Source organism: Chionomys nivalis, chromosome 3 (assembly GCF_950005125.1).
Source record: "Chionomys nivalis chromosome 3, mChiNiv1.1, whole genome shotgun sequence".
Taxonomy (NCBI): Eukaryota; Metazoa; Chordata; class Mammalia; order Rodentia; family Cricetidae; genus Chionomys; species Chionomys nivalis.
The window spans coordinates 72,362,719-72,382,372 of NC_080088.1; the positions used below are offsets into that span (position 1 = coordinate 72,362,719).

Genomic DNA, 19,654 nt, shown 5'->3' on the forward strand with positions numbered 1-19,654 from the left:
CCACTCCCAATGCAATAAGCCAAACCAAACTGACTTAATAAAATGAATCCAGATTTAATAAACAGGGCAACGCATAGCAGAGCCCTCCCGGGTGGCTCTCAGAAAGGCCAGAGACAGAACGCAAGAGCACCGCTGGCAGATTTATGGCCCAGTCTTTTGTGTTTGTTTGTTTTTTTGTTTTTGTTTTGTTTTTCGAGACAGCAATCCTAGCTGTCCTGGAACTAGCTCTTGTAGACCAAGCTAGCCTTGAACTCACAGAGATCCTCCTATTGTGGGCCAGTCTTAAATAACCAGTATAACCAGTAGGTGTGGTCTCGGGCATCTCTGGGCAAAGAGCAGCTAATGGTGGGCTTTCTCAGGGACAGTCTGGAGTGAGGAGTGAGGCCGCTCCTGGGAGCTGCTGTGTGGTCTAGAATGCCCCCCCCCCAAGATATTCCAAACAAAGTGTACAGTGCAAGAAACCACATGGCCAGGAAGGGAGCAAGGAACTGAGCCTGGCTAGGTTCACTGTTTTTATAACAACCAATTTTCAAGAGAGATAAGCCAATCCTACAGCTCCTTCTGAGGAGAAACCCGTGACCTTATTACCTTATATCTACCAGACTCCAGCTTTCAAAGGTTCTACGACCTGAACACCACCATATTGGATACCAAGCATCCAGCACATGAACCTTTAAATGGCATGCTCAAAACACAGCAGTATCAAAGATTTTATTTAGCATAGCCATCAATGGAGAAAACAGTAGGTTTTTTTAAATACCCATGTGTATGTATATGATGTGTGTGTGTGTGTGTGTGTGTGTGTGTGCTCAGAGGACAAACTCTGGGAGTCTGTTCTTGCCCTCCACCATGTGAGTCCTGGGAATTGAACTTGGGACATGCCCTTATCTTACTCACCTCCCCAGCCCAATAATGTGAGTTTTAGAAAAATCCTTGAAAACAGAAACTCGGTAGTAAGGCATAAAAGCAGAACATTATAGTTAATGCTCTTTTCTTTAAACTATTCATTTTATATTCATTTTTAGATAAGTGCTATTTCTTTGGGTGCAGTGTTTATAAATCCTATTTATTTATTTTGGACGGAGTCTTTCTGTACCTCAAGTTGGTTTGGGACTCACTATGTAGCGCAGGCTGGTCCCAAACTCTTGGCAGCCTCTTATCTCGGTCTCCTAAGTGCTGGAATTACAGGTATGATGCACTATGCCGGATAAACTTCATCCTTAAAAAACAAAACCCCATCTTTATTATCTGGCTCAAAAAGAGGAAATTCAGGAACACGCTACAGTATGGATGAGCTTGGAACATGTTATGTTGAATGAGGGGCGCCAGGCACAAATGGATAAATCGTGTGTTTCCTCTTCTACAAGGTGCTTTAGGGGAAGGATTGTCCTTTGCCATCAACCTCTGGTACCCGGTCTCCACGTACAAGATCTCTGGACAGATTAGGGTGTGTGGAATAGAGCTGAGGACCTGAGGTTGGAGTTTGGTTTCCAAGGCCCACAGCTGCTTGCAGTTTCAACTCCAGAGGATCTGACATCTTCCACTGGCCTCTGGGCACACCTGAACTCTTGGGCACATAATTGGACATATACACATCTACAAGTAATTAAAAACAAGGCAAGATCTGTTGTGGAAGATCACACTAACCAGACCAACACCTGTTCTGTGCTCAGCAACGATGCAGTCTTCAGAGTGCCTCTAAGAACCCAGAATCTGGCAGAATCTTCAAGAAAACTGCTGTTTTATAAGATTTCACTTCCTTCCCAAGGAAGGAAGCACACAAAAGTGTAACGCTGGAGCCAGACTGTTTGAACTTGAATGGCACCCCCATCACCCCATGGACTGGAGCCAGACTGTTTGAACTTGAATGGCACCCCCATCACCCCATGGACTGGAGCCAGACTGTTTGAACTTGAATGGCACCCCCATCACCCCATGGATTCACCTCCTTTCAGCATTGGTTTCATATGGAGACTAGGAGCAATCAGAACAGCGCCCACCTCCCCGATCTTTAAACTGCTGTGAAGCACACCACAGACACGGCGCCATCTGGTTCTCACACGCGTGTGCTGTCAGTGGGGCTCACGGCAGGCTCTGGGGACCTGGGAGGATCCCAGATCTGTCAGGGGTCTGTGAGGTAAGGATATTTTCATAATGCAAGACGTTCTTTCCCCCTTTTATTCCTATTCCCCTCAAGTTGTGGAGTGTCCCCGCAGCCGCTGTATCCAGCGTATATTACAGCAGATGAGACTCGTGCCAGTGGGTCCCCGTCAGGGAGCACCTACTCGCAATGCTAACTGCCTTGAAAAAAAACCTGAAAGTTTGGGAAGCAGTTATTTTTCGTTAAAGAGAATAATCTTTATGCTAGTAAAAAGTTTATTATTTGTTTTTAACTAATTAACATTTTAGAACTTTCTCAGTTTTAAATCCTAATCTACTAAATACAGAATATACAACTCAGAAAAAGAAATTCTTTTGGGGTCTTCTAAAGACCAAAAGGCCGGAGGGTCATTATTCCATTCTACTATAGTGTATGTGCCAATCTCTCTAGCACAAGCTGGGAATTCTTGGGACAAAATTCTTTTTCCCCTTTCTCTCCTTTCTCCTTCTACCCTCCTTTTTCTTCTATTCCCTTTTTTTAAAATTCCTCCATATACCAACCTGCAGTAGCCAACCTATCATGACACAGGAGACAAAGGAGAAGGAGCCCACTTGTATTGGCGGCTGCTGCTCACTTGGGACTCTGTGCACTGGGCCCCATGCTCAGTTTCTCTACCTGACCTCACCCTCACCTGGCTCCATGGTCGTGTCGATTACATGCACAGGAGAAACTCAGGTTTGCTTAACAGTTTACACAAGACATACAGCTACTAACAGAAGCACTGGGTTCCCCCCTCTCAACTGAAGGACTCCAGGAACCAAACTGTCACCCATGTTCTTAAGTGTGAGGCTTAGATGAAGGCCATTAGGCAAAACCAGTTCCTTACAAAGCCTAGCCCAGGATAGCTATTAATTGCACACTCCGACACTGCCTGAAGTCTGCAATTCTGGGTGACTCCGGGGTAGTCACATCGTCACTTAGAGCATTGTTTCCATGGTTGAATAAGAGAACATCATCTTATATTAATGTGTATAAAGTCCTTATCAAGAACGTACTGCTCCTGGTACTCAAGAGGCGAAAAGGGGCCACCTCACAGCACCTCTGAGAGTAGGGAGCACACAAATTTTAAAATAACTATATTATAAAATTTGGAGAAATAAGAGAAAAACAAATAACCACTCCAAATTTTGATGTACTTCTTCCAATTTTTCCTACTTGAAAAATTAAATGTAAAAACCATGCTCTACTTGAAGATTTGTCCTGTTTCTCTTGACTGCCACACCATACACGTTTTCATACAGCTGCATGCACGCCGCTGTCATTTCTCACGCAGCACATCCCACAGCTGGCAGGCCATTCTTGTCATTTGCGCTGACTGCATTATATGAAAGACTGGATTAGTGAACTGCGAACTGCTCCCTGGGAGACACAGGTAAGGTTTCCACAAGCCTCTGGTCACATGTTCAGGGTTCTTATTCATGACGCCCAAAACCCTGTTTTACTTACGTTTCTACTTAAACACCACAAAGTTAAATGTGCATATTTATATTAATAATTAACGTTAGACTCATGGTTCAATGACTTATGCCTAAACGAAGCTAATTTAACACATATTTTTCTGGAAACACCTATGTTATGAAGCATTATAGTTTCAGTCTGGGATGCTACCTTAAAGCCCCAGTGTTAAGATGTTGGGCTAAATGAGACGTTTAGGTTAGTGGTTTTCAACCTGTGGGTCACAATTCCTTTGGGGCCTGAATGGCCTTTCACAGGGGTCCATATCAGATATCCTGCATATCCGATAACTACATTACAATGCATAACAGTAACGCATTACAGTTATTAAGTAGCAATGAAATAATTTCATAGTTAGGGGTGACCAAAACGTGAGGCACTAACTGTATTAAAGGGTCACGGCATTAGGAAGGTTGAGAACCCCTGGTTTAGGACATTAGTAACATATACTCAGAGGAGGTCGTGGGAGGCCACTGTGTCCCTTCTCATGATGTGAGCAGCTCCACCACACAGTCTAGCCTTGATGTTCTATCATAACATGGGCCGGAGAGCTGACAGACTTTGATGGAACCTACTTAACTGTGCTATTCTTGTAGCATCCCATAATAGTCCTTACGATCCATATGTGTTAGTCAGCTTTCTGTTCCTGGAACACATATTTGAGATAATGAACTTATAAAGAGAAAAGGTTTGTTTTGGCTCACAGTTTTGGAAGGCCCAGTCCATGAGCTGTTGCTTTGGGGCCTGTGGTGAGGTGGACCATCACAGCTGGAGTGCGTAGTAGAGCAAGCAGCTCAGTTCACCTCCTGAGAAAGGACCAGAGTAGCTTATCGTCCCTCAAGGGTAGCTGTCAATGACTAGACCTGTCACTTAGTCCCACATCTTACAACATCATCTCCTAATAGCACCGAGCTGAGTGAGAAGCAAGCCCTTTAACACAGGAGCCTTTGGTGTCACCCACGATCCAGACTTTAGTGCTCTGTTCCTCAAGAATGTGCGTGGTCTTAGAACTGGCAGCATCAGCATCGCTTGGGGGATACTTAGAGGAGCTGAGAAGATCCTGCCAATCCAAGTGTCCAGAACCTGGCTTTAAGCAAAATCAATTTCCATGCACATTAAAATTTGAGCTTTGCTATAAACCAAGAATTCTCAAACTTTAGCATGCACCAGCCTCCACTAGTCAGCTTGTTAAACACAGATGCCAGAGCCTGTTGCCAGCATTTCTGACTGAAGCATGGAGTAGGCCCAGAATTCCTAACGAGTTCCTCACGATGCTGACAGTATTGGATGTAGGTGACACCTCTTGAAGCACCACTTTGGCCGGTTCATGGTGAGACTCTGCAGAATCAATGATGTAAAGGTGCTAAAGTGTCCTTTTTAGAGAAAGAGAAGGGGATGAGTGGTTTATAACTTATCAAAAGAAATTTTCACCGTGGAGCTGAGTCAAGCTAACTAGATTGGCTAGATCAACTGAGAAACAGAAGTGGAAAAAATGTGTTTGTTTCCTCTTATTTAGGCATACTCCATAAAAGAATCTACCACTAAGGACTGAAAAACTTTTTATTGATTATTTGTTTCATCAATTATATTCATAATTATATACAGAAAGATAACCTGAGGGACTTTCTAGGGAAAGTATTTCATTTCCTTTAACTTCTCCAGTGTCTTCCTGGTCTCTAACGAATCCCTGGTTGCTACCTACCACCCAGACAAAGGCCAGGGACTTCTTAGAAGCTCACACAGAAATGTCAAACACAGAACACTGTTACGCAAATGCAAGACTCCTCGGCATAGCACAGTTTCTGGGTATGAGCTATTTTAGGTATGTCACCATTGTAAGTTCATATTGCTCATGAGCCTGGCAAGACTTTGATGCAGAAGACTCTCCTGTATGGGTACTTCCTTGGAGTGTCTTCCATTTTTCCTAGGGTGCCCTTGGCTTTTCAATGATAATGAGATTCTTCTTCCTTTACCTCCTTTCATTTTGTATAGATGGTGTGCACGTGTGTATGTATGTTGGCATGCATATGGACATACGTGTATGAGCAAGTGGAAGTCAGAAGATGATGCTGGATATCTTTCTCAATCATCACTCCCTACCTTATATTAAATTCTTCTGCTGATGAGTCTTTTAAAATTATTTTTAAAAAATTCAGACAAGGTCTCTCTGTGTAGCCTTGGCTAGCCTGGAACTCACTCTGTAGACCAAGCTGGTCTCAAACTCAGACAGGTCTGCCTGCCTCTGCCTCCCGAGTGCTGAGATTAAAGATGCGTGCCACCACACCTGGCTAAGGCAGGATTTTAGTATTCAATCCAGAGCTCATGGCTTCCGGTAGTCTAGCTAGTCAGCTTGCTGAGGATCCCCTGCCTCCACTTTCCAAACACTGGGATTGCAAGGCATTATGTGGGTGCCGAGGATCAGAACTTTGGCTCTTGTATCTGTGTGGCACTGAACCATATCACCAGCCTCTCCGTCCTTACTTCCTAGAACCAGACCACACCTTACCTCCTCCACCTAGCACCTCATCTGAGTATGGCTGCATCTCCAGGGAAAGAACCCCTGGGCTTTCTCTGTTTTCATCCTGCATAGTTGTGATATGGGCTATCATGCCAGCTGAGGTTGTCAATATGGTGGCCCAAACTTCCCAGAAAGGAGCAGAGCATTGTGCCATTGTTTAGGTCTCTGACTAACACACCGATTCTGGGCTGACCGCTCCATTCTTGCTTAACTTGCCTGTAAAGTTCGCACTACTCCCGGCTTCTTGATCATCCACTGTTCCAAATGTACCAACAGAGCGAGTAAGAACCAGACGGTGACTCCAGGAGAGGCCCAGCAAGCACCTGGCATTTGCCTCCTCCCAGCACTGTAGATAGTCTTGATAGCATCAGCCAGGACACTCATTTGCAGCACTGTGGCATCAGAGGAAGAGAGGGAGGTGAGGGCTGGCCCCAGGCTTTTAGAACCTCACTGGTTACTACAACTTAAATAAAGTGAGGTCCACGGCAAGCAGGACTGGTGAGTGTGAGGGAGGGCAGAGTCAGTACGCCAGGCAGACGTCCTGATGGAAAGAAATCAGGAAGGAAACAAAAAGGCCATGCCACTGTACTCTGGTCTTGAGGTCTCTGAGAATATTTAAAGTCATGACTTCGAACATTTGCACAAGCAATAGAAAGCAAATGTTCAATTATTTTTTCCATAGACGAACAGATGGAAGAGATTCTACTCAAAATGGCAAGAGAAAGAAGATGGGGGTAGGGAGAATGTATCAAGACAGGAAAATCTGTCTTCGTTTTGGCTCTGGAGCCCGACCAGCTGCACGGTCAGGTGGGCATTTCCCCAGAAGTTGCTCTGCCTGACACAGGGAAGGGAGACTCACTGAGGGCTGGAGGTCACGATGGGAACAGCCATTGGTACGCTGCAGATGTCCCTTTGTGGCATGCATACGTACGTAGAGAGTTGGGATATGGGATATCATAGAACTGCTATGTGATTGGTAAAAATGCTTCTGCTTACTTCAGTCAGGGATTATTTTCTCTGGAAGACGCAGTCCTGACTCGTGTTTTGCCGGGCTTTATCTCACTAGACTCAATTACCCGCGGTTATCCATGCCTGTAGATAGTCTAATGGATCCCATTAATGGCAGGCCTGCCGGCAGCTAACAATGCAGGCACCATGCCTGGGGGTAATAAGAAGCCTCAGTGGACTTATTTTGCAAATTGATCCCTCTTTAGTAATAGCAACTGTGACAGTCCCCTTTAGGACTCTAAAATAGACTCTTTCTCAGTCTGGATCCCACAGTGACTTCCCCCGGTTCTAGGTGGAGCTGCTTTCCTGGCTTCCAGCAGCCATCTCTATTCAGCCCCAGTCTCCTGGGGCTCTGGCCTCTGTCTTTCTTATCATCTTTCTCCTGCCCCTCGTTGTCAGCCATTTCTTCAGCCCTTTGGCCCAATCAACTCAATCTTCCCTTCTCGGACCTCTCACCACACGTCTGCTCAGGACTGTCCTCTCCACCACTGCCCCAGGCCAGGGAATGGCTGGAGACAGTCAGTGTCTGTCTGCTAAGGCCCACATTGTTTTCTCTTTCGTATTTTTAAACAATTAAAGCTGCAGTGACTGGGCATTCTCTCGGGGGTGCCCCGCAACACACAATTGGTTTTTGCAAGAAGACAGCTTTTTATCACACTGTCACACGGAGAAATCTCGGTACTAAAGGAGTCGACACACAAAACCCTAACAGCTGCTAAGGCGAGATACCACAGCCTGGCGTGGAGCCGCACACTCACAATCCCACGCTTGAGAGGTGGAGGGAGGGGCAGGATTCAGGGTCACCACAGAGGCACAGTGATTTTGAAACCAATTTTCACTACATGAGATTTTTGTCTTAAAGAAACAAAAACAAAAGAAAAAAAAGAGGTACAAGCCTTCTCTGCTTGGCAATTGCACATATGAAAAAGAATGTAAGAAAATTGTAGCCTGGTAAAACAAATCTACAAATAGAAAGAGAGCTTTGGGTAAGTTTTCATATTATAATGTATGCATGCGTGTGTGCATACGTGTGTGTAGGTGTGCTTGCCTGTGCAAGTATGTGTGGAGGTCAAAGGCTGACATGGGGATGTCCTGAGAGAAGATCTCTCATTGAGCCTGGAGACTGCCACCTCAGGTAGACTGACCAGCCAGCAAGCTCAGGGATCCAGCTGTCACTGCGCTAGGGTTACAGATAAATTCTGCATGCCCAGCGGTTTTTTGTTTTGTTTTGTTTTTGTTTTTGTGGGTGTTGAGGATCTGAACTCAGGTCCTACTCAATAAAGTGTCTACCCAAACATGCTTACTTTAAAAAATACAACTGAATATCTTTCTTTAACAAAATCTACAAGTTCAAGACACTAATCCTTCAACCAACTTATTATTTGGGGAAATACAAAAAAATAATTTTCAAAACCAGCAGCCATTATGCAAAATAATAGTGTTTTACAAAGTCTTGCCACACTCTGCGTGGATTTAATGGGTCTTCAGTTCTTCATTTTCTTGTTTCTAGTGTTTACTTTTTCAGTCAGTTAAGGCTGGCTTAAAGTCAGCGGTTTCTTTATGGCATTTTCATCCTCACGTGCCATTTACTTGGTTCTCCTTGACTCCTGTCCCCCTCTGCCCTTCTCCACCCCCCTTTTGCCCCTCCTCCAAATAGCCCACACTTTCTCACTCATCCCAGGACTCACGTCTGACTCAGTTGTACCGTGAGCGAAAGGACAGTAGAAGGCAGTGAGATACGGCTGGAAAGAGCCACCCACCATAGTAAAATGCTTGAGTTCGCTTTAATCACAATGAAAATCATAAATGAATGGATTCATTCATATGAATTGATGAATTTCACATGAGAACACGAGACAAACCAAAGAAAAACTGCAGTTCACACCACACGGAGGGGATGGAGGGGACTGACCTGCAGCCACATCCCTCAGCCGGGACCTGGCCCGTCAGTGGAAAGAAGCATCCTTTCCAGTACAACGAGCAGCTGAAGCAAAGCCATTTACAGTGGGCATGCCCAAAGACAGCAAGATCATATCAGGTCTGGATGCGGTTTAGGTCAGGGCAGTTCATGACCTGTGGGTCACGACCCCTTCTCACAGGGGTCGCATATCTGGTGTCAGACATTTGCGTTTCGATCCTGACAGTTATGCAGTAGCGCCGAAATCATTTCATGGTTGGGGGTCACCACAGCATGAGGAACTGTACTGAAGAAGGCTGAGAGGCACTGATTTAGGAGGAAGTCCTGGGACAAGCCTGAGATCAATTTACTTTTTTATTTCCCTGTTTTGCTCGGGCACCGCCACCTGAAACACTGAACAGCACTACCTCCTCCTCAGCGGCAGCAGCTTCCGTGGAGGTACTAGGACAGCAGTGAGAAGGACTAGCGTCGGCCTGGATTTTAACCAGACTGCCCTAGAAATGGCCATTTGCCTGTTTGATGTTGGCCGTTCACAGTCAGGTTCCTATGCTGTCGTAATTATGGTCATCTGAACACAAAGTCTTCGTCTCCCATCTTAAAAGGGACACACAGTAAAAGTACAGCCATCAGGAAGTCGACGGCTTTGCTGAGAATGGTCAAACCCCATGCAGGCCTTTTGCACTCTGCAGCTCCATCCTTCCCACACCGTGTCAGCGTGCCTTACCGCAAAGAAACAAAACGACGGGCTTAGTTTCAGAAGTCCGTCTTATAAAGGACACGCGAATCACGGGCGAGGATCTAAGGCAATGGTTTCTCTAGTTCTAACTCTGTCATGGGTTTTTCATCTTTTTGTGGTAGATAAGAACATAAAAATGTAATTGGTACTGAAAACGCAACATCCTAAGCAAAGGTCTACGGCTGCGGGATGACTCCTCTGACTGCACAGAAGTCCACCGGAGGATTCGGACTCTCCGTCTGGGCCAGCACTTGCTTGAGTAGTTAACTCAGCTGCATGCTGTTTTTAGATGTAAGTTCTTTACAATAAAGTAATTTTTTTATTTTGTAAAAGTACCTTAATATAAGTAAGTATTGAGATAAATGAAGAAGGCAGGTGAATCGTTCAAGGTAGCGCCCGCGCGCGCGTGTGTGTGTGTGTGTGTGTGTGAATCTCATACTAAAGTATAAAAACCAATAGAAGCAGAAGTGTCTATCCTACCGCATACACTGCGGTTCTCTGCCTGATTCTAACCACGGCCTGCGCACTGTTCTGCCGTGGTGATGCTATGAAGACACACACACATGTACGCACATACACGCACACGCACGCACGTGCACACACACACACACACACATACACGAAGATGATTCCCAACAGGGTAGCAAGTATGATCTAAAAGGCTTCCTTAAGAACTCTCCCTGCCGGGCCCTCCATCTGTTGAAGAACCACCAGTACCACACCTCACCAAAAGCACACTTGCCAACAGTGTCCATGGAACGCCAGGCACCAGGTACAAATGATCAACCAAAGGGTTCCGGCTCAGAGCATCCAACCGTCCCTCTCCCTCCACCACCCCTTCTCTCCTCGCCTGACTTAGCCTCTGCTTAATGGCTCATTAATCTCTTTGAGTAGCCAATATCTGGAAGGAAAAAAAAAAACAACAAACCAAGCCGGGCGGTGGTGGCGCACGCCTTTAATCCCAGCACTTGGGAGGCAGAGGCAGGTGAATCTCTGTGAGTTCAAGACCAGCCTGGTCTACAAGAGCTAGTTCCAGGACAGGCTCCAAAGCCACAGAGAAACCCTGTCTCGAAAAACCAAAAAAAAAAAAAAAACAAAAAAAAAACAAAAAAAACCACCAAACCAATTCAACTAGAAAAGACACTTCTTTTACTTTGCCTCCCCCAGTTCTCTGGAATCCCTTCCATGTTTAGTTTTCTCCTGAAAACGTTACCATTAAATAGGTTATTTCTTTACTCCTTATCTCCTTCCATTGGAATCAAATAAGCAAGAGGCAAGTCTTTTGTCTCCTTTGTTCTCTGCCACATATTAGTACCTAAAATAAATATTAGCTACTCAGTAAATACTTGTTGAATAAATAAATAAAACTAAACGACAACGCCTCTCTGCTTGCCAGTGCTATCTTGGCCCATTCTCCTTTCCATCATGATTTCTCTCCCCCATCCCTTCAATCACCTCTCGAGTACAGCACATTAGCCCTTGATCTTCTTAGAGTTCTTCTTGCTAGCTGCATCTCGGCAAAGTACCAGCATCTGGGCTCCATGATTATCTATGCCATGAAAATCCTCTTTAACCCCACCCTCTTATCTTCCACTGCACCTGCTGTGCCAACCCCCAACCCTTTATTTCTACAATTAAACTTATTTTGCTCTAATCCGGCCCAGAGTAAAATAAGATTTGTAACTCATGCTAGATTTAGATCAATAAAAATTTGTGGTACCACCCAACGCTCAAAATCCACTATATACAAAAGAAAGATTAAGAATCAGAATCGGGGGCTGGAGAGGTGGCTCAGTGGTTAAGAGCATTGTCTGCTCTTCCAAAAGTCATGAGTTCAATTCCCGGCAACCACATGGTGGCACACAACCATCTGTAATGAGGTCGCTGTCCTCTTCTGGTCTGCAGACACACACACACACAGACAGAATATTGTATACACAATAAATAAATATTTTAAAAAAATAATAATCAAAATCGGATTCGAAAATTGAGCACTACATATATTCTTTGGTATCTCTGGTTGAGTCAGCAGTCTCAGCTACAAAACAAGAATAGTATTTAGTTTGTATTCTGAGGGTTATGTTCAAATGAAATCGTATACGTAAGAACTTTGGAGAGGTTTATAAGCGTGTCCTAAGTGTTAACCAAATGCTAACACTACACTGTGACAATGCCGCCGCTCTGGGGACAGTGAGAAAGCCCACACTTTCTAGTATGAATAGACTTCATCACTTTCTTCCTTCCTTTCCATGTCAGAATTCTGTTTATGCTCATTCCGGGTCCTTATTTAGGAATAGTGCCTCTCTTCTTTCCTAAAACTAACCCTAAAATTACTCACACTAATAATTTCCAACCCTGTCCACATATTACGCTTTCAAAAGTACAGATGAGTAAACCGATTACCTATTTCTAGGCCAACTAAATAAGAATCTCCAGGAATGGAAGTATTATGTCAAGATTCTATGTTGTTGTTTTATGAGACAGGGTCTCAGGCAGCCAAGGCTGACCTCGAACTCACTGTGGTTAAGTATGGCCTTGAACACCTAATCTACTGCCTCCACCTCCCAATAGGATTACAGTATAGGCCATCACATGTGGCAGCATTTTGTTTTGAAAGTTCTCTGATAGAATGCCAGGACAGTTATCGGGGTAAAGAGGATCCTTTTAAACAGAGTGCTGGAACAACTGGATACTCAAAAGTGACGCTGAATCCCTTTCTTATATCATATTGAGAAATTAATCTTTGAGGTAAAACTATAAAATGTCCAAATGGAAACATAGGGATGGACCTTATTTGTTAGAGAACACAGCCTTTATAACATCAAAGCACACAAAAAAAGAAAGAAACTGAACTTCATAAAGACTTTGGTACTCAACACGAAGAAAAAGGCAGCCCACAGCCTATGAGAAAATATTTGCCATTCACTTAGCACAGCGCAGCTTGTGTCCAAAGTATAGAAAGGGCTTTCATAAATCAATAATAAAAACACAAATGACTAATTTTTAATATATGCAAAGAGTCTGAACAGACATTTCTCTAGAGAAGATACACGCATGGCCAGAACTCATCAAAAGATGCTCAGCATCACCAGCCAACGGGGGAAGGGGGGCATCAACAAAGGCACGATGAGATGCCGCTTCACACCCACTAAGGTGATGCTCGCGACGTGACGGGTAACAGTTGCCGCTTCCCCGGATGTGGAGAGATCTGAACTATGCGTTGCTGATGGGAATATGCAGTGGGGCAGCCAACATAGAAAGCAGCTCAGTGCGTCCTCAGTTATCATATGACCCACCATTTCTAGCCCAAGGAAAATGAAAGGATAGGCAAAAACTTGTACATGAATATAAAAAGCAGTAGAATTCCTAGTAGGTAAAAGTAGAAATAGCCCCTGTCCATAAACAGATGAATGGAAAAAAGAGATTTAACTATGTAAACTTAAATGTTATTTGGCAATATAAAGAGATGAAGTACTGATACATGTAGTGGATGAACTTTGAAAAAAGTGAGAAAAGCTCATTAGGAATGATCATACACTATATGATTTATCTATAAGAAATGTCCAGGAAAAAAGACTATTCTATTGGACTTCCATATACCAAGTCCAATAAATTTTTTACACAGTTAAAAAAGAAATATCCAGAATAAGCAAATAAATATGAAACGGGAGATTGATGGTGATTGCCTAGCGCTGAGGGGTGAAGAGGAATGACTGCTAGTGAGCGTGTAGGTTCTTCCTTCCTTTTCTTCTTCTTCTTCTTTTTTGATAATGAAAATATTCTAAAATTGACTGTGGTCATGGTGAATATACTAAGACCACCCAATAGTGAAAAAAAGAGGGAGGATGGAAAAGAAAAGGGAAGGAGGAAAATTGTGTTGTAAATTCTAACATTAAAGTTGATGTATACTAATTTTCCTTCTAGATTTCTTGGGAATAAAAATCGCATCTTCTAAAACTTTGACTCCTCCATTTCTTTTTCTGGAATCATAACTGACATAGCAGGTGCGTGATATCCTTGGAATGACTTCTTTTTTCTTCAACCAGCAGAGTGTTCCTAGGTAATGTTCTTTAATTTTAACAAAAACTCCAAGTATCAGGCTACAGCACCTGGCCGGTCCATTCACCTTGCCTATCTTGGCTCACGTGAGCTCCACGTGTGATCAGTCAGCAGCGCACAAAGAGGAAGGGAAGGAGACAGTGCAAAACAGGCTCCCGGGTTCTGCATCCAAGTACAGCCGCGGTGTGTATGCCCGCCCTTGGATGTGGCCTCTCGCCCTTAGGAGCCACGCTGATGCCAGTTCCCCAGGACCCAGCTCTGCTCTGACTGACTTTGTTTATTAAATAAATTCATCCCTACTCCTGGAGTAGTTTCAACTTTTAGACAGAAAGACATCTATTGATGATCACTGATACACAGTATTTTATTGTTTGATATTAAACAATTAAGAGTTATTGTTTTATCCCACAAGTACATTATACATGAAAATAAACATAATCTAGAATGCAGCCACCAGGAGTGGGACGGTGGGGGTTCTCTATCCACCCTGGGCCTTAGAGGAACAATGTTACTTCAATAAATCCATGTGCAAGCTAAATTTCTTTCATGGAAATAAAGCTCTGGCTTGATGAAGTGAGCATAAAGACAGAATCTAATGAACATTTCTCAAAATGACTTTGAATACATAAACATAACTTTTTAGAGGTTAATGATTTGTCTTCTAGTAGACTTCAACACTAATAGATCTTTGGAAATGCTCTCAACAAAGTCTTGAGAGGATAGAAAAAAGAAAAATGTTGTAATATATTGAGATATTTTAAAATATTGGGAATCTTATCTAAAATAGTATTAAATGGTTTAACTCAGGAAATAAAAACAGCAAAACACAAAACTACAATTGTCTGGGCAATAGGTGGAGGGCTCCCTCCTGCAACTCTAAAACATTAAAACACACAGAGAAAACCAAACGAGGATATTCAATATTAATTTGAGAAAGAAAATTAAGTATTTCAGTTTTGGGTATGATAATTTTAAACTGAAAGTATGTTCACTTAGAGGATTAAGAATAAAACTCCCCCTCAAAGAATCCAGGGAAGAATGGCCTGAAAGCTGTCATGAGCGCCACAGTTTAGAACTGTGCTCTAGAACTCAAAACCAGGCACTGACTACGAAAAGTAAGACGTGGTTGAGTGACAAGAAATAATGGGTCTCTCTCTCTCTCTCTCTCTCTCTCTCTCTCTCTCTCTCTCTCTCTCTCTCTCTCTCTCTGTCTCTCTCTCCACAAAGAAACACCAAAGGCATGTTTCAGAGTAGTTGACCAGTTGTTCAAAGCTGGGAAATACAGCTAGATCATAGGTGCTCAGGGACCAGCCTGGGCAGAACAGGACAGTGCCGCAGCTTTCCTCAGAACAAACCCAAGCACTGGAAAACAACCACGGACACTTCTTGTTAAAACTATAAACAAATTCTCAAACCAACTCCACACACGGAGGACACCAGAACTTTCCCCAATTTCCAACACATAGCAGAGCAAACTTTCCAATTGGAAGTTCATCCTAGAAAAATATTCAGGAGTATTTCTACACAACACAATTTCTGAACACAGGAAGAAATAATTTCATTAGAAATCTTAAAAAAAAATAATTATCCTTACAATTTAAGGATAATGCTGGTTCGGCTTTCGGTGCAGATGTTTAGATATTAAAATGCTATTTTTAAAAGAGCCACAAATATGTATGAATATACCCCAACCACTCTCATCATAAAGACTTTTGAAAATGGTTGAAGAGGCATTTATCTTCCCATATTGCAAACACAAAATATTGACTGTTACACAATTATGAGACAAAGGCAAGGTTGAAGGGTTAGACATGGTAGGGGGACAGCACAGGAGACAAGTGCAGGGCAAGCAAGAGCCTGCTGCGTCTTGCTGGCCCCGCTTTCTGCAGCTCCTTCCTGGTCCTCCCCGAGGCTCCCCCAACACATCCACATCCTCTCGAAGGAACTGACTCTCCCTTTAAGACGAACCAAGCAAGCATCCAAAGGCAACGTGCAGAACCGTAATCAAAAAATGTCCACGTCTAGCCGGCAGAAAAGCAAGCAAAGAAAACCCAGCTGTCAGTCCCTGAGCCGCGCCGGGATTGGGGGGTTTCGGGTTTCCTTCGGCCTTTTCCTGTCTCTCCCACCTTGTGTCTCCGTCAGTAATAACAGTTTTCTAATAAGCGTAAAGCACAGATAAATTCTCCATCTGTCCTTGTGCAATACACGCTGATGAAACAGGGAAAGAGTGCAATACTCACAACAATGAAGAATTCCTACACATGCCGTTCCATTTTCTTGCTCTAAAAAGATGGAAGGTTAATCTACAGAGCCTTGTAGAATTAGAAAAACAAGGGGGAGGGAGATCGACCCACACAATCCTCCAGCCCACCGCAGAGGAGCTCAAGCTTGCTGACGTCACACATTCATGAATGGATGTAAATTGGGCTGGTTTAGGATCCCCGCACAGACTTAGTGGTGGCGTGTGCTGTGAAGGAAAAGGTAGGGGGGGAGGGAGGGGGAGGGCCCAGAGCACACACAGCCAATAGGCTTCGGGCAGGTATGGCCAGCCCTCTTTCAGAAAGAATCTGGTCACAGAATAAACAGAGCCCGCCAATCAGACATCTGCCACAGCCTTAAACCAAACCAGCAGAGCTGCAGCAGCGACAGGAGCAGTGTGGGGGTGGGGGGAACAGAAGAGGAGGAGAGAAGAGAAGAGGAGAGGAGGGAGAGAGGATGGGGGGAAGAGAGGGAGGGGAGAGATTGTGATTACCATAAAAGCATTGGTCTTGCTATTGAATAAAGGAGTCAAAAGGGAATTCTGGAAGGCTCAATGCCCCAAAGTTAAATCACTAGAGCTTTCTACTCACTGGGGATATTAGAGCTATTTCCTTTAACCCTTTTCTTGATGCTTAATAACATGCTTAATGTGAGAAAAATAAATCAAAATCAGAGAATTAGTTCCTAAGATTAGAGACAGGTCACCATGTATACAACCCATAACACAGTTTGGTACACTAAAATAACAGGGCAAGGGAACATGCAATTATCTAAGAAGGCATTACATAAAACTGAATTGCTTTTTATAACAATGTGTTCCTGACCTTTGTGGTGTATCAAAAGTGGGAGGAGAAGGGTGACTTACAGTTAGATTTAAATAAAGTACATTATTCCCTCATTAATTTTATTCAACATCTGACACTCAATTAAGACAAGGCTCTAGCTGGGCGGTGGTGGCGCACGCCTTTAATCCCAGTACTTGGGAGGCAGAGGCGGGTGGATATCTGTGAGTTCGAAGCCAGCTTGGTCTGCTCGGTCTACAAGAGCTAGTTCCAGGACAGGCTCCAAAGCTACAGAGAAACCCTGTCTCGAACCCCCCTCCCCAAACAAAACAAAACAAATAAGACAAACAAAAGACAATGTTCTCAATGAATCTTGGAGCAAAATTTGACTTCAGTGTGGAATCTTAGCAGCAAAGACATCTTGTTCACTCACCAAATGGGCTCATGACATTTATTTACTCTGAATTTTTTAACATTATACCAAAGTGGAGACTAACGTAACAGACTATCCCTTCTCCCTAACACTTTACTTTACAATTATCAATACTTTCCAAATACTGACCATCACTTTTTGTATTTGGGAAATGGTCCCAAATCCTTGAACCCACACGGTCTAAGTTGTGAGAAGTCTAGTGGCTGGGAGCCTTCACACAGATTCATTCTAGTGCTCAACAAGATGCGTGTAGAACAAAGAGAAGGGACTTGCTTGTCACAAGACTTTTCCACTGTTGCTTTATACAAGGACTAGAATATCAGCGGCAAAGAGGGTCACCCGAGCTCTAGAAAAAAGTCTGTAGAATATCACTGTGGAAATTTTGAACCAAAGAAGCTTATCTGTCTATGTAGGGTAGGAGTGCTCACGGCTAGTATAGTACAGAAATGTTGCTAGCAGACCCTGAGGGTACCACAAAGACTATGCCAAATATCCATATGTCAACCTTACTTGAGAATGATTAAATGAGAATAAGATGAAAAATATGCATACTTATTTCTTTTAATAGTAGTCAAGACCAACAAGAATACAATCGAACTCCCAGACTTATAAAAACAAACAAACCATTTTCCTCTTAAAATCATACAGGCTAACTAACAGAGGGAATCAACAGTCCACATGGGTTTACTATGGATGGTGCCAATAAGATCTGCAACTAGTATATCAAACTATATGTTAAAAGTTTTCAGGGGTTTGCATGTAAATCATATCTACACAAAGAAAGTTCTTTTAAAAGCCAGTTGGCTTTGCTCTAGAAGTTGCCACAATTATAGCAAGGGTCAATTAGTAGCAGCACATCGAACAAGTCCTCCAGTGGTAGCGAGAGTCTCTGCAGCAGTTCAACAGTACAGAGCCTATACATGCCCCTAAGAACAGCCCACCCAAGACTGCTGGCTTAATATGTCACCCTCTGAAGTAAAACTGATGGCTGTATGGCCTTGTCACTTCAGCCTGGTGGATTCTCTCTGGGTTAGCATGCTTCCCGTTACCACCGAACCATCAACTGAACCAACAGGGTCCTCTAGGTCAAGTCTCATGGGAGGCCATCGGGAAGGTGCCTATCCAAACTGTAGAAGATGTAGATATCATTCTCAGAAGAGATCATTGCATATGGGGAAAGAAGAAGGGAAGACAAACATATAAAGGTGTGCACCCTAAGGGGGCGCCACCCAAGAGAACCCTGCTGTGGTGACATGAACGCATAGATGGGCCTGGTGTGCTTGAGGAGCCAAACTCTTTTTTTTTTTTTTTTTTTTGAGACAGAATTTCTCTCTGTAGCTTTGGAGCCTGTGTTGGAACTCACTCTGTTCTGCTGTCCTCGAACTCACAGAGGCAGATCCGCCTGCCTCTGCCTCCTGAATGCTGCGATTAAAGGCATGTACCACCACTGCCCAGCTTGAGGAACCAAATTCAAATTCTTAAATTTTAGTTAAGTTTTAAAAATAATCACATGTGGCTAATGGCTAACATCCAGTATAGTCACCTCAACAAACCCTGAGTTGAATTCTATCATCTTGAATAGTTTTTAATGTTAGCAACATGGACAAGTGTGGGGAGCTATACAGCCATTAAATTAACCCCTTCAGGTTTCAGTACTGACTAGGAGATGATTCTGCTCTTCTTACTTAAGAACGTTTTCAAAATTCATTAGCAGATAAAAGTCCGCCAGGCAGTGGAGGCAGAGGCAGGCGGAGCTCTGTGACTTTGAGGCCAGCCTGGTCTACAGAGTGAGTTCTAGGACAGGCTCCAAAGTTACACAGGAAACACTGTCTTGAAAAACCAAAAAAAAAAAAAAAAAAAGAAAGAAAGAAAGAAAAGAAAAAGAAAAAACAAACAAACAAACAAAAAGCAAACCTAAATATAGGAGTCATGGTACATATTTTTTCTTGCTATAGAAATATGAGCTGTTTTAGTTTTTGTTCTTTGTGAAAAATGTGTATTTTAAAAAAGGAAAATGGCTTGTTATAAAACCATAAAATAAGGCAGATCTTAAGTACCAAGACTCAGCAGTTACTTTTGATCAAACATAGTAGAAAAAAAAAGAATATAGTTAGCACAAGTATTGATGCATGCAGACTTGGATTTCTGCCCCAGGTACCAGTGTGCAGGGGTCAAAACTGGCAAAGCTCTGTGCTGCCTGTCAATCATGGGAGCCTAAACTGCCTGAGCTTCAGTTTTCTCCTTCGTAAACAGGCCTATAGAGGCTACACTATGCATTGTGTGGATGTTAGATAAAGTAATGCACACAGGAGTTAGCACCGTCAT

General features: G+C 43.4%; 1 protein-coding gene across 1 annotated transcript in view; it reads right to left on the bottom strand.

Moving 5' to 3' along the window:
- The window catches only part of Map3k13 (mitogen-activated protein kinase kinase kinase 13), a 93,783-nt gene extending 77,498 nt beyond the window's left edge, over nucleotides 1-16,285 (bottom strand). Inside the window, exon 1 of the mRNA XM_057763508.1 lies at nucleotides 16,096-16,285. The gene's annotated coding sequence lies outside the window, so the exon portion shown is untranslated. The remainder of the gene's footprint in view (nucleotides 1-16,095) is intronic.
- Nucleotides 16,286-19,654: the final 3,369 nt, after the last annotated feature.